The 12,554-nt window shown below is 42.0% G+C and overlaps 1 protein-coding gene across 6 annotated transcripts in view; it reads right to left on the minus strand.

Annotated features, from left to right (window-relative positions):
- Positions 1-12,554, minus strand: part of NUBPL (nucleotide binding protein like) — a 274,966-nt gene that overhangs the window by 86,605 nt on the left and 175,807 nt on the right. The window contains exon 13 of one of the 6 annotated variants that reach the window (XR_001594260.2): positions 202-885. The exons of 4 other annotated variants lie outside the window; for them this stretch is intronic. The gene's annotated coding sequence lies outside the window, so the exon portion shown is untranslated. Of the gene's footprint in view, positions 1-201; positions 886-907; positions 1,281-12,554 lie in introns of those variants that run through there. One more of the 6 variants, XR_001594262.2, reaches the window with a different exon arrangement.

A 12,554-nucleotide genomic window follows, 5' to 3' on the forward strand; every position in this document is an offset into this window, starting at 1 on the left:
GACTCTCCATTTTCTAGCTTTGGCAACAAGTGGGTGACGGTGCTACTTAATGCTATTACTTAGATATGGAAAAAAGAAAGAGGAGTGTGTTTTGTGGGTAAAATGAAGAGTTAAATTTTCGATATGATAAATATGAGGCGTCTATAGCAAAACTAAGCAAAATTTTAAGCAGGGCTTTGGGATAGATGGACATCGAAGTGGACATTGAAGACTTGGGCAGAAGGACTGTAGGATAATGTGTAGCCTGCAAAGGAGGCAGGCTTGATGATAGAGTCCTGGGGAAAACAACCATTTATAAGGTAAGCGTGGAAAAAGAGAGGAAGATTGGGCCAGAGAGAGAAGATAATGAAAAGAAAATAGTGTCATGGAAGCTGTGGAGAGATTTGAAGAAAGTGATCCAATGTCAGATGTCCTAGGATGGTCAATATAAGCGTGCGCGTGCACACACACACACACAATGCATCTGATGAAAAGGGGAAAGTAAGCACTAGAACAAGGGAGAAAATATCAAGGACTATTTTTTCCCCAAGAAACTTCAATATGAAGGGAAGAGAGATAAGGCACTTGCTGGGGGAAAGACAGAAAGAGTGAGAGGGTTTCATATTTTTTTTAGATTGAAATGACTTACCAGAGCTTACAGTTCTGAGAACTTGCTGGACCACAGGCACTGCTCTAAGTATTCACATGCACTAATTCAAATGCATTAATTCATCTGTCCAACCACCCTATGAGCTGGGCGCCATTATGCTCCCTGTTTTACAGGAGAGCAAGGATGGGCTAAGTACTTGTCCGTGGCCACAGACTTGGGAAGCAGCAGCACCAGGTTCCACACCTGAGTATTCCAGGTACAGGGCCACATGCGTAACCATCGTACTGCCTCCACACCTACAAGAAGAGCAGAAACAGCAGAGGAGAGGGAAAGTTAGAGCAGAGGGGGGTGTGGCATTCCCAGGGAGCCCAGGCAGAGCCCTTAGGCAGGGGACAAGAGGTGCAGATGAGTATAAACGAAGAAAAGTTACGGCTGTCATTTGTAAAATGCCTCCATTGTTTCCTGCCCAGAAGGAGGTGGGAACGTCTACTCAGTATAAGAGGACGTGGTGAGATAGAGAACCCTTGATATGTGCCGAGAAGAGCTGAGGTTGCTGCCGAGCAGAGGAGAGAAGGCGCTGCTGAGAGAGACAACCAAAGGACTGATGGGCTGTACTGCGCTCTAGCTGAGGATGGAGCCGGGACTTTGCTGTCCTCGTTTTGCCTGGCGTGTGATTTTATTGAACAAATTTCTGTTGGAGCAACAGAAACGAGAGTTTGAGTATGAGAGGAAAGTAAGAAAATTAACAATATTAAAAAGAAATAGAAATATTACTTTATTTAACAAACACTACATAGTAATTATTATGTGTCAGGCATTGTTCCAAACATTTCTAAATATAAACTCATGTAAAAATGATCATTAATAGTAATTGTTTCTATTTATTGTTCTATGAGCTACATGCTTCTTTAACTCTCATTCAGTCCTTACAACCACCCTATTAGGAAATTATTATTCTTGTTTTATAGTCGAGGAAAGTGAGGTTGAGAGAGATTAATTTGCCCTAGATCACAAGACTTAGCAGCTGTGGAGCCAGGTTTTGAACCTACGTCTGTGTCTCCAGAGGCTATGCTTTCCACTACTACACCACACCTTCTCTGTACAGAATGAGGTCATGAGTCAGGTGTTTAGGCTAGACAGAGAACATAAAGCCAAAAGGGGATAATTAGCTGAAAATGAAGGAGCACAGGGTGGAGTGTGTTTGAAAGGCAAATAGAGGGGAATAAACTGAGAGGGCAGAAAGGTGGGGTCAAACACTGATATTCCAGAGTTTAGGAGTTCAAAGGTAGAGCAAGGGCCATGGGTCTGAATTGAGGTACTGAGCTAAGGTCCTGGATGAATGTGGGGTCTGTAAGTGACAGCAAGAAGGCAGAAGTATGAACAAGTACCATGAGGCTCAGGGAAGGGAGAGTTTTTATAAGATGGTGAAGAATCAGTGGGTTGGATGGGACTACGGGGGCCAGGACATACTAGCCAATCTGTCCTCCTGCACCTCTTCCGCAACTCCACTCACCCCCTCCACTTACAATAGTTAAACTATGACTTCAGCACAACTAAGATGAAGTCAAGTATGCAAAAGGTGCCAGACATATACAAAATTGTCCCATACCAGCCATAGGAAAAGCAAGAACTTGGTATGATATGATCATGGATATGTATGTATGTATGTATTTATGTATCATTATTTACTGAGCTATTACATGCCATTACATTCTACTGGGAGACAGAAAATAAACAAGTAAAACAAAGTAGGTGGGAAGTACTACAGAGAAAAATGAAAGCTGATTAAGGGGCATGGGGAGTAAAGGAGTGGGGGGGGGGGTGAATATTGCTATTTTAGACAGGGGACAGCCCTATAGAAAGTTGACATTTACACAGCCTTGTAGATATCTAAGATAAGACATGCACATGCAAATGAAATGGTCTAAGGTGGGTACATGCTTGGTATATTCAAGAAACATCAAGGAAGCCAGTGTAGCTGGAGCTGAATGAGCAAAGGGGCTAGTTAGTAGCAGGAGGAAAAGTCCAGGCAGGAGCAGAGCATGTATGTTCTTATAGAACACTGGAAATTTTTTTTAGCACAGTATCTCACTCATATTTTCAAAGGCTCACTTTGACTACCATGTGTCAAACAGTCTATGGGTGGTAGGGATTAGGAAGGAAGGGTACAATTTAAGAGGCTACTGCAAAAAGCCAGGTGAGAGATGATAGAGGGTTGGACCAGGGTGCTAGCAATGGAGGTAGTGAGGAGTACTTGGATTCTGCACACATTTTGGAAGTAGAAATGGCAGAATTTGCTGTCGAATTTTTGATTGGCAGCCCCTATGATGGCCCTCAATGATCCCCAAGTCCCTTTGAGTGTGGGTTGGATTTAGTAACTCACTTCTAATGAAAAGAAAATGGCAAAAGCGATGAACTGTCAATTATAAGATTAGTTTTAAAAATGTGACTTCTGTTCAGCTGAACCCTCTCACTCTTTCTTTCTGGCTAACTTGGGAAAGCCAGATGCCACACTGTGATCTTCCCTTGGAGAGGCTCATGTGGCAAGGAACCCTCGTCTCCAGCTAAAGGCCAGCGAGACCTGAGGCCTGCCGGCAGCCACATGAGTGAGTTTGGGAGTGGTCCTCTACACAATCAAGCCTTGAGATGACTGCAGCCCTGGCCAACATCTTGATTGTAGCCTCCTCATAAGAGACTCTGAGCCAGGGAACCCAGCTAAGTTGTGTCCAGATTCCCGACCTGTAAAAACTAAAGTATAAGTATTGCTGCACTGTAATACAGAACTAATATAGATTAGAATGGGATGTAAGAGAAAGAGAATAGTTGAGAATGACTCCGAGGGTTTTGGTCTGTGCAACTGGCTCCTGGAGTTGTCATTTATTGAAGGAAGAACAGGTTGAGCAGTTGTCGAGGAAGCATGAATTGTTTGGGATGTGTTAAATTTAAGATGTTTATTCGATGGAGATCAGGAATATGCAGTTGTATTTAAGTCTGCAGTTTAGCAGAGAGAGCTGGGCTGTTCAAGCTTTTTGCCCATTTTTCTATTGTTTCATCTATCTTTTCCTTATTTTTGGAGTCATTTTTGTAATGTAGATACAGGTGCTTTTTCAGATATATGCATTATAAATATCTTTCACTCTGTGGCGTACCTTTGCACTCTCTGAATAGTGTCCTTTGATTTACAGTATAAATTTTAATGCAGTTTGATTTAACCATGTTCCCCTTTACACTTAACACATTTTATGTTCTGCTGAAGAAATCTTTTCCTACACCATGGTCATAAAGATACTTAGAAATATAAATTTGGAGATCATCAGTGTAGCAAATCAGATGGCCCATAGAGTGACTATAGAAAGAGAAGGCATCTTGGACACAGGCCCAGTGCATGCCAATGCTTAGAAAATAAAGGGCTGAGGGGAATCGGCACAGGAGAATGAGAAGGTGTAGATGGTCAGTAATGCAAGAGAGCTAAATGAGATTGAGTGGAATCCCAGAAGTTTCCGGGTGAAATTATTTACACTGACATATGCTGATATATGGAGCGGAATGAGACTCAGAGCGCACCACTAAAGTTGGCAGTGCAGAGACCACTAGATAAGCACTACCTTAATGAGATGTGCATGTATGTACGTCGGAGTGGGAAGCTCAAAAGCCTAATTGGAGTACAATGGGAGAAGAAATAAAGACAAGGACAAATTACTCTTCTGAAGAACGTTGCTGTAAAGGAGAAAAGAAAAATAGGGTGGCAGCTGGAGAGAGATGTGCAATCAAGGAAGGGATTATTTTTTCCTCCACAAAAGATGTTACAGTCAATGTTTAACAGCTGAATAATATGTGTACAGCAAGTTAGGAAGGGCCAACTCAGGAAATAATTGATGATGAGGAGAGAGGTGGTCTAAATGATGTCCTTGAGTCAGCAAGAGGAGATGAGATCTAATGCGCAATGGGAGAGGATAGTCACCGAGGCAGAAGGCTGGTGAGATACGGTTGCAGAAGCAGGTAGAAGGCCTTTTCTGATTGCTTTAGTTTCTCAGTGAAGTAAAGATCGAGGCCGTCAGCCAAAATGAGGAGTAGTTAGAAGTTAGTGATTATAAAGAGCTGTAACAGAGTGGTTAAGAGTCCAGATTGTTAGCCAGGCCACTTGGGTTCACGTTCTAGTTCTCCCATCTAACAACTGTGCGATCTTGGGCAAGTTACTCAACCTGTTTCCTCAGCTTCCACATCTGTGAAAAGCAGAAAATAAGAGTACCTACCTCATAGGATTGCTATGATGATTAAGTGAATTAATGCATGTAAAGCAAGATTTTATTTATACTGCAGACAACATTGAGTGTCTGGACCTGTTATGATAAAGAATTAGTCATGGACCATAGGGAAGTCATCAAAGTGCTGCCACAAGCATTTAGGCCTTTCCCTGGGGCACATGTATTTTGTCTCCCTCGTGGATCAGGGAAAAGGGAGGTAGGTCTTAGGCAACTTAGAGGAAGTGCCCTGTGACTCTTGTGCATTGCGATTCTCAATTCTGGAAGCAGTTTCAATTTCCTGGAGAGCTTAACAAAAATATCAGTGCCTGGGCCCCAACTTCAGAGATTCTGATTCATTTATCTGGGGTGTAGCTCGTGCTGGTACTTTTGAAAAATGCCTTTTATGAATGTAATGAGGAGCTTGGGTTGGGAAGACCTGGTCTACTAGGTGGGTCCATGCTGTGGAGATGGGTGGTGGGCCATCGGAGTTGTATTTTACAAAACAGTCTATTCATCCAATAAGATTTGATTCCACATCTTCAAAGCAACTTTCTGGTTTATTCTGGTTCTCTAAATGGTTTCTCCATACGAAGAGAATATGCTGGTCAGGCTATAGCATCTAGTCCAAGTGGCAGTCACCTTCATATTGTAAATGCATAAAGTGACTTTGTGTCCATGTGCAGTGATGTGACTCTCTGGACTTAGAAATAGAAGGTGCTGGCCATGGAGCATAAGGAAATCACTAAGGTAGTGCTGCTCTCTCAGGCTTGTCTGTGGGCACAGAGTCTCAGATCTTTCCCTGAAGATGCTTCTGTCTCTAGGAAGTTAGCAGCCAGACTCGAACACATTTTAGAAGATGTGCAGTGAGAGCAAGAGCAGAGAATGCTGGTTCAGCTCTCATTTTAATGATTTTGGCAGCAACACTGGACATAATTTCTCACAGCCTAGAGCCACAGTTCCTAGTGTATATAGCCCATGGACCACATGTATGAGAACCCTCTGCTAAATTACAATATCTAGAAGTAGAGCCATAAATCTACATTGTAATAGGCTCTCTGGGAAAATATTATATGATAAAGTAAGGGAATCTAGAGAGGTGAACTGATTTTTACATTCCATGAAGAGAATAAGTGAACAAGTCAAATAGTGCAGAAGACCTTACAATCCATTGTCCCCTTCTCCATCCTCCAATGACACTACCCAAAAAGCGAACTTTTTTACTATTTTCATTTTTATTATTTTGGAAGTTATTTACCTCCTCTGGATAATCAGTTGGATAAAATTAAGAAATATTCCCATTTTTTAATTTATCAACTAAATTTTTTTTGACTCCTCGATATAAAAAATAAGGATTTTGTTTATACGACCCCATGCCTCTTCTCAACGCTTTATTAAATTATTTTTAAAAATTTATCACTCACTATTGTAACATTAAATAATATTCAAACATATTTCTTTTTACATAAAAACTGACATCTGTGTTGGCACCCCACCCTTCCTACTTCCACATTCTACCTCGTGTCAGGTACATATTGATTGTTGCATTAACAGATTCTTCTACAGATAGGTCTTCAATATATGTACTTCCTTCTTCTCCCCTGCAACCCCCTTGCCCCACCATTTTTGGTACCACTGCTCACACCTGCCTCCTACAGGACCTGCGGACTCTCAACCCAAAACCTCCTCCACTGAGCAGCCAGCTCCCTTGTCTCCTGCACGTGGTGCTAGGCTGTTACCTTCCCTTGCCTCTCATCCGCCAACTCACCCTCAATCTCTCTCTACCTTCCACAAATTTGTTGAAGGCTCTCATTTTTCTGTGAAACCCAGGTCCATTCTCTTCCCTGTCTATACTTTCATTGTGGCTGGACCCTGAGATTAATAGAAGGCAAATGTGTGCACTTAGTCCACCTTCATGAAACAGATATCCTAGAATTCATTTTCTAGAACAATGAACTGTGCACTCATTGTTTTGCATCTCAGTTCCAACTCTCTCTTAATTATGTTTGTTCTGTTCTTTCTTATTTTAAGACTATTCTTGATAGAATATGTGCTAAGCAATTTTTTCTTTTCCTTTGTTATCAGTTTATAATATGCTGTTCTTCTTGCATTACACTCTATTGAAATCTACCTTATTTCCATTGAAAACATTTCTTCGCATATCTCAGCTCGTCCTATCTATAATTCTAAATGTTTTCCCACTCTTGGGTATTTAGCCTTGGCTATACCTCTAACCATTCTTTTCATGTTGAAGCTAACTTTTAAAGAACAAAGAAAACCTCCTTTTCAAAAGTGAGTAAAAACAAAACATTGATGTTCTCATTCCCAAAGACGGTGATCTATAGCTCCATGAGCCAATGCCCACAAGAGCCAGTTTTTAAACTTTTCTTCCTTTATGTGGATATATAGCTCTATGGGTAAGATGTCAGCTTTGGAATAGAATGAACTGTATTCAGATCTTGCTCTGCCACTTACTTGGTATACAATCTCTAGTCAGATATTTCACATGGCAGAAATTAGCAAGCCATTCTCCAAACACTTTTCTCTTTCTTCCTGGGACTCTACTTGCTGGCCTCCCTTGCAATTAGGAGTGATGTGATGGACTTCTGTCCACTGAAATGTAGATGAAAATTCTGGCCCATGAAAACTCACAGTCCTTTATTATCTCACTCTCCCTGGCTGCTGGCCTGACATGAATATCCAGGGCAAACTTAGAAGCCACGTGTTGAAGATAGCAGGGCCTCCATGTGTACGTTGAATGGAAACTCCACCCCATTCCCCACCGGCGCTGCCAATGGGATTTTACACAATTAAGAAACAACCTTTACATGAATAAAGAATCATCTTCCTTTTTGTTAATCTAATGAGATTTCAGGTTTATGTTATGGCAGTTTGTTTTACCCTAATCAATGTACTTCTCTAACTTCACTTGCCTCCTCAGGATAATTCTAGTACTTACCTTCCTAGTGCTGTTAAAAAGATTAAAAGAGAAATAGAAAATATAAAGTATGTTAATGCATTGTGCCTGGCAAATGCTAAGTACACAATAAAGGTTCATTATTATAATTCTACGAGTACATAACAACTTATTTAACTGTTATATGGATGTTTTATACTTTATCTAACCATTCCTTTATTACAGTACGTTTTTGTTGCTTCTATCAGAATAAATAATTGTAAAATAAACCTCCTCATACATAAATATTTGCATCTGATTATTTGACCTTTCTGGTTTTATTTTTCTTTACCTGGGCCCTTAACAATAATTTTAATCCTTAAGTGATAAATTAGCAGATACTTTTCATCTTGATTTATGTTTTATCTTTGCTATTTCTTTTTTTTCTCTTATAGTTTAAAAAATGAAAATGGCCTTGAAAAAGTCCATAGACGTTTCTCTAAAGGCTTCTTGCCAGTATATTTATCAGATGGTTTTACTTGCAGAAAGAAAAACAGAGCTGTGTCTAAGTCCTAGAAGTTGGAGGTAAAAGGAGTTGAGAGAAGGGAAGGGTCAGGAAGAGGAGAGTGGAGATAAAACCTATGCCTGTCTCACAATTCCACTATAAGGGAAGTCTCCTGTTCTGTTGTCCCGGCCATTACTAGTAGTTGAGCTACCATATTTCTTCCTTTTATATTCAATTAGGTATAAAAAGAACATGAAGCATTAACAAGCTAGAATCTTGCTTAACTGAGTTTTTGCTGAGCATATAGATAACTAACAACAAAAGTAAACAATGGCATCAATGAAACATAATCCTTGCATTAAACCTCCCATCTATTGAATGGCTTAGGTCACTGTCTGTAGATAAATCAATGATCCTGTCTTCCTCTGTCTCTGGCAGCTAAATCAATGCCCGCTCTCCAAATCAAGGAGATGCAATATTTCTCCACTACATGTATCTTGGAAAATGGTTGGAAATGTGTAGGAATGCAGTTTGTAGGCTTCTTTGAAGGTTTTTATGAATCACAATTTTATATTCTCATAGCTGGAGGAGACCACATGAGTCTGCAACTGTTTTGTCATATGCAGCGCAGTCATTATCTAAGGCAAATGTTCTCTTATCTCATTTGCATTTACTTCCAAATAACTATCCTTTGGAGTGAATGTCTAGTCACAGGTATTTATTGGAATGACGAAGTAAGTGGCTCTGCTTTCCCCTCAGGCTTCCATCAAAGTGTAACATTTAAATGATGGGCGTACATCTGCCTTCTAACTGCCTTCACACAAAGGATGGCCACTCTCAGTAGCATCTTCTTCAAATAAAAAGGGCAACAATATAAAATGCAATTAGAATCCCAGCAGGAAACAGATGGCCCACTCAGATTAGGATAATTCATGGAGGTTTTAATGGAGGAACGGTTTACAAAGGTGTGAGCAGAGTGTAGAGAAGCCACTGAGATAGTGTGATACCTCAAGTCTAGTAAATAATAGGGGCAATTGCCAGACCCAGAAAGGACAGAATCATGTGCAGATGACTATTGATTTACATTTGATAGAGGGATGCAGCCAGCCCTGAGTGACCCTGTGGGAAAGAAAGGCCAAGGAATTAATACCGACCTTACTCTCCTCCCTCCCTTGATCTTCTGGGATCTGCATTGCTAGAACCCGGTCAGAAGCCAGAGAGTGGGACAACTCATACAAGTCACTCTCCCCGAGCAAAGAGTGGGAGAGAGAAGGGGGACGGTGGAGTAAACACGGAGAGATACATGGAAGACAGCTGACGAAGAGCAAAAGACCAGGAGTTCAGTGCAGACGTGCCAGATATAAGAGGTCTATTCGAGATCAACAGGAGGTGGCAGCAAGGCAGCTGCCTCTATGGCTGCAGTTCGGGCCAAGGCCTGAGCTGGAGGTACACACTTAGCACGCAGATGCTTTTTAAAGCCACAAGATTGAAAGCAATCATAAAGGAGGTGTGAAGAGAGAAGAGGACCAAGGGCAGAGACCTAAGGATAATCTGGCTAAGAGAGAGAAAGGAAAGCTTGAGAGCGTGGAGCTTGGAGGGCCGGTGAGTAAAGAGTGAGCCTCGGAAGGAGGGAGGGGGCAGACCAAATGCAGGTGTCACAGGGGCTCACAGGTCAACTTGGAGGAAATATAAGACATGGTATCACTGGTGACCTCACTGTGTTGTGGTGGAGACAGAGGGGCCAGAGCTCGACTGCAGAGCGTGTCAGAAGGAACAGGAGGGAGCAGAGGACTGGAGATTGCAAGCATGAGCAACTGTCGCAACAGGAGAAAAGACTGGAGAAGGAGCACTGGCAGGGAATGTGGAGTCAAGAAAGGCTGACTTTTAGGGGGGTTTGTATGCATTAGGTTTGTACACTGATGGGAATAGTCCATGAAAAGGAGCAAAAATGATGGTAGAGACGAGAGACGGGACTACGGAAACGCGGAGCACACAAGCCCCTGCATTAGGTGCAGCTGCCACTTAGCTCCAGCCAACTGTCACCAGCCTTCTGGTTTCTCAAGAGAAATTAGAAATTGACCCCTCCCCCCTCTCCCTCCCCCGCTTTTTTAACATGGAGTCTCACGATAGTTAAATGTTGGCACCTAATTAAAAAAGAAATTAACTATCTGAAGTTCAAACAAAACTCATCTGCAGTCTGCCAGTTGGCAACCTCTCCTATACAGCAAAGTTTTACCCCTTCGATGGTTAGCAGGTGTGGCCTTCTGTTTTAGGGACTTCTGAAGGACACCGGCTGTTTAATCTCTAAAGTCTTTGGACTTGTAAGTGCCCTGCAGTGGTGCTCCGCCAGGGTGGTTAATGATACAGCCATTGTCCCCTTTGTAAAGGGCAGTGGAACTAAAGTTGCCAGAGCCGGCTGCACATCCTATACTTAAGTCTTCACAGTTAATACTTAGGCTTCACATATGCCCTTTACCTCCTCCCACCTCCTCCTCACTAAGGAAACTTACTATTTTCTGCAGGCCAATGCAAATAAAGGTCACCAAGAAACACTTTAGAGCCAAACACTGAATGCTGGCATGCAGTAGAAGGGCTGATTGTAGGCTCCCAGCTAATAAAAAGAATGCCAATCAAAGGGGGCCTCTGCCTGGTCTGAAACTCAGCCCGAGCTGTCGGTAAGGGCCCTAAGCAGGACAGTGCTTGGATTTCCAAGGCTGTCCAGCACCTGCACAGAAAAACTGCAGAACCTGGCAAGTTGACAGTCTTTCCCTGACCCAGGCAGGGAGGAGAGAGTGCTGGCTTTAGTCATCCTACTGCCTTCCTCCAGAGGTGAGGCTAAGGAGGAAACTGCCTTAGGTGGGCTGCTGTTTTCTTACTCACAAAACTGGTCTTTATGATAGGGTTAAAATCCTAGACCTCTCCAATTTTCACCACGTGAATACAAGCATTAAAAATGCTTCTCAGGTCACAGTGCTGGTTTCTCCTAGCAGTGCCTGCTTCTGTCTGGAAGTGTTATGTCAGCCCCAGAAAAACTGTATTTTAAATGATTTCCTCCTGCTTAAGAATGAATCACTAAAGTTTCCGTTGGAACAGAAACAGTTTTCATCTCTGAAACATTCTGCTTTCACTCACCTTTTTGCCCAGTCCTATGGAGAGCAAGTCGGGAAAAATGTATCAACAATTCTGCCCCACTGTTGAGCTCTAAAGCATACCTGTTTTCCCCTCCATCCTACTAAAAGCTGCCTGGAGAGAATAAGGGAGGATAAAGAGGGCTTCAGCAGGCCGAGGAGAAGAAAGAGAGCTCTCAATGAAAAACACTTTTAAAAGTCTTCACTGGGGTGGCTGAAATAGTTCTCCCAGCTCCAAGTGAGAGGGAAACTAGAGGAACAGTTATTAAGAACTACTTGGTAGGGGAGGATTCTAGGAAAACGGCAGTGTGGCAAGCATAGTTTTCCAGTCTCTTCAAATCACCACATAAAAATAGAACACCAAGATAGCAAAACCAAAAACCAACGGACAACATTTATAACAAAACTAGATGACAAGGTATCCCACAAATCCCAAAATATAAGTGGGTGGAGAAAAAACAACTTTCACAAGACCCGCTCGGTAGCCTGTTTATGCAGGAGGAAGGAGAAGCATCGGGGCTTCCGAACTATGGACTCAAGAAAAGAAAAACCACAATAGAGTCAGCAGGTATCACTGGAAAATATGGAGGACCAATTCGAGAATAGCGGCTGAAACTGGGAGATTTTGCCCTTGCCAATGGCAAGTGAGAGGAAAGGGCCTGCAGCAAGAGAGGCAGAAATCAGGGCTCCTTTCTAGGATAGGGCTCATACTGGGGAGAAGCTGCAAGCAAAATTGAAAAAATTAAAAGCACAATGAGATATCACCTCACATCTGTCAAATGGCTATCATCAATAAACCAAAACACAAGTGTTGGCGAGGATGTGGAGAAAAGGGAACCCTCATACACTGTTGCTGGGATTGCAAACCGGTACAGCCGCTATGGAAAACTGTATGGAGGTTTCTCAAAAAATTAAAAATGGATCTACCTTTTGACTCAGCAATTGCACTTCTGGATACTTATCCAAAGAAAACTGAAACAATAATTCGTAAAGATACACACCCCAATATTAATGGCAGCACAATTTACAATAGCCAAGATATGGGAGAACCTAAATGGCCATCAACAGATGACTGGATAGAGAAATTATGGTTCATATATACAATGAAATATTACTTAGCCATTAAAAAAAGTGAAATTCTACCATTTGCAATGACATGGATAGACCTAGAGATTATTATGCTCAGTGAAATAAG

This window comes from Rousettus aegyptiacus, unplaced genomic scaffold (assembly GCF_014176215.1).
Source record: "Rousettus aegyptiacus isolate mRouAeg1 unplaced genomic scaffold, mRouAeg1.p scaffold_m13_p_3, whole genome shotgun sequence".
Classification (NCBI taxonomy): Eukaryota; Metazoa; Chordata; class Mammalia; order Chiroptera; family Pteropodidae; genus Rousettus; species Rousettus aegyptiacus.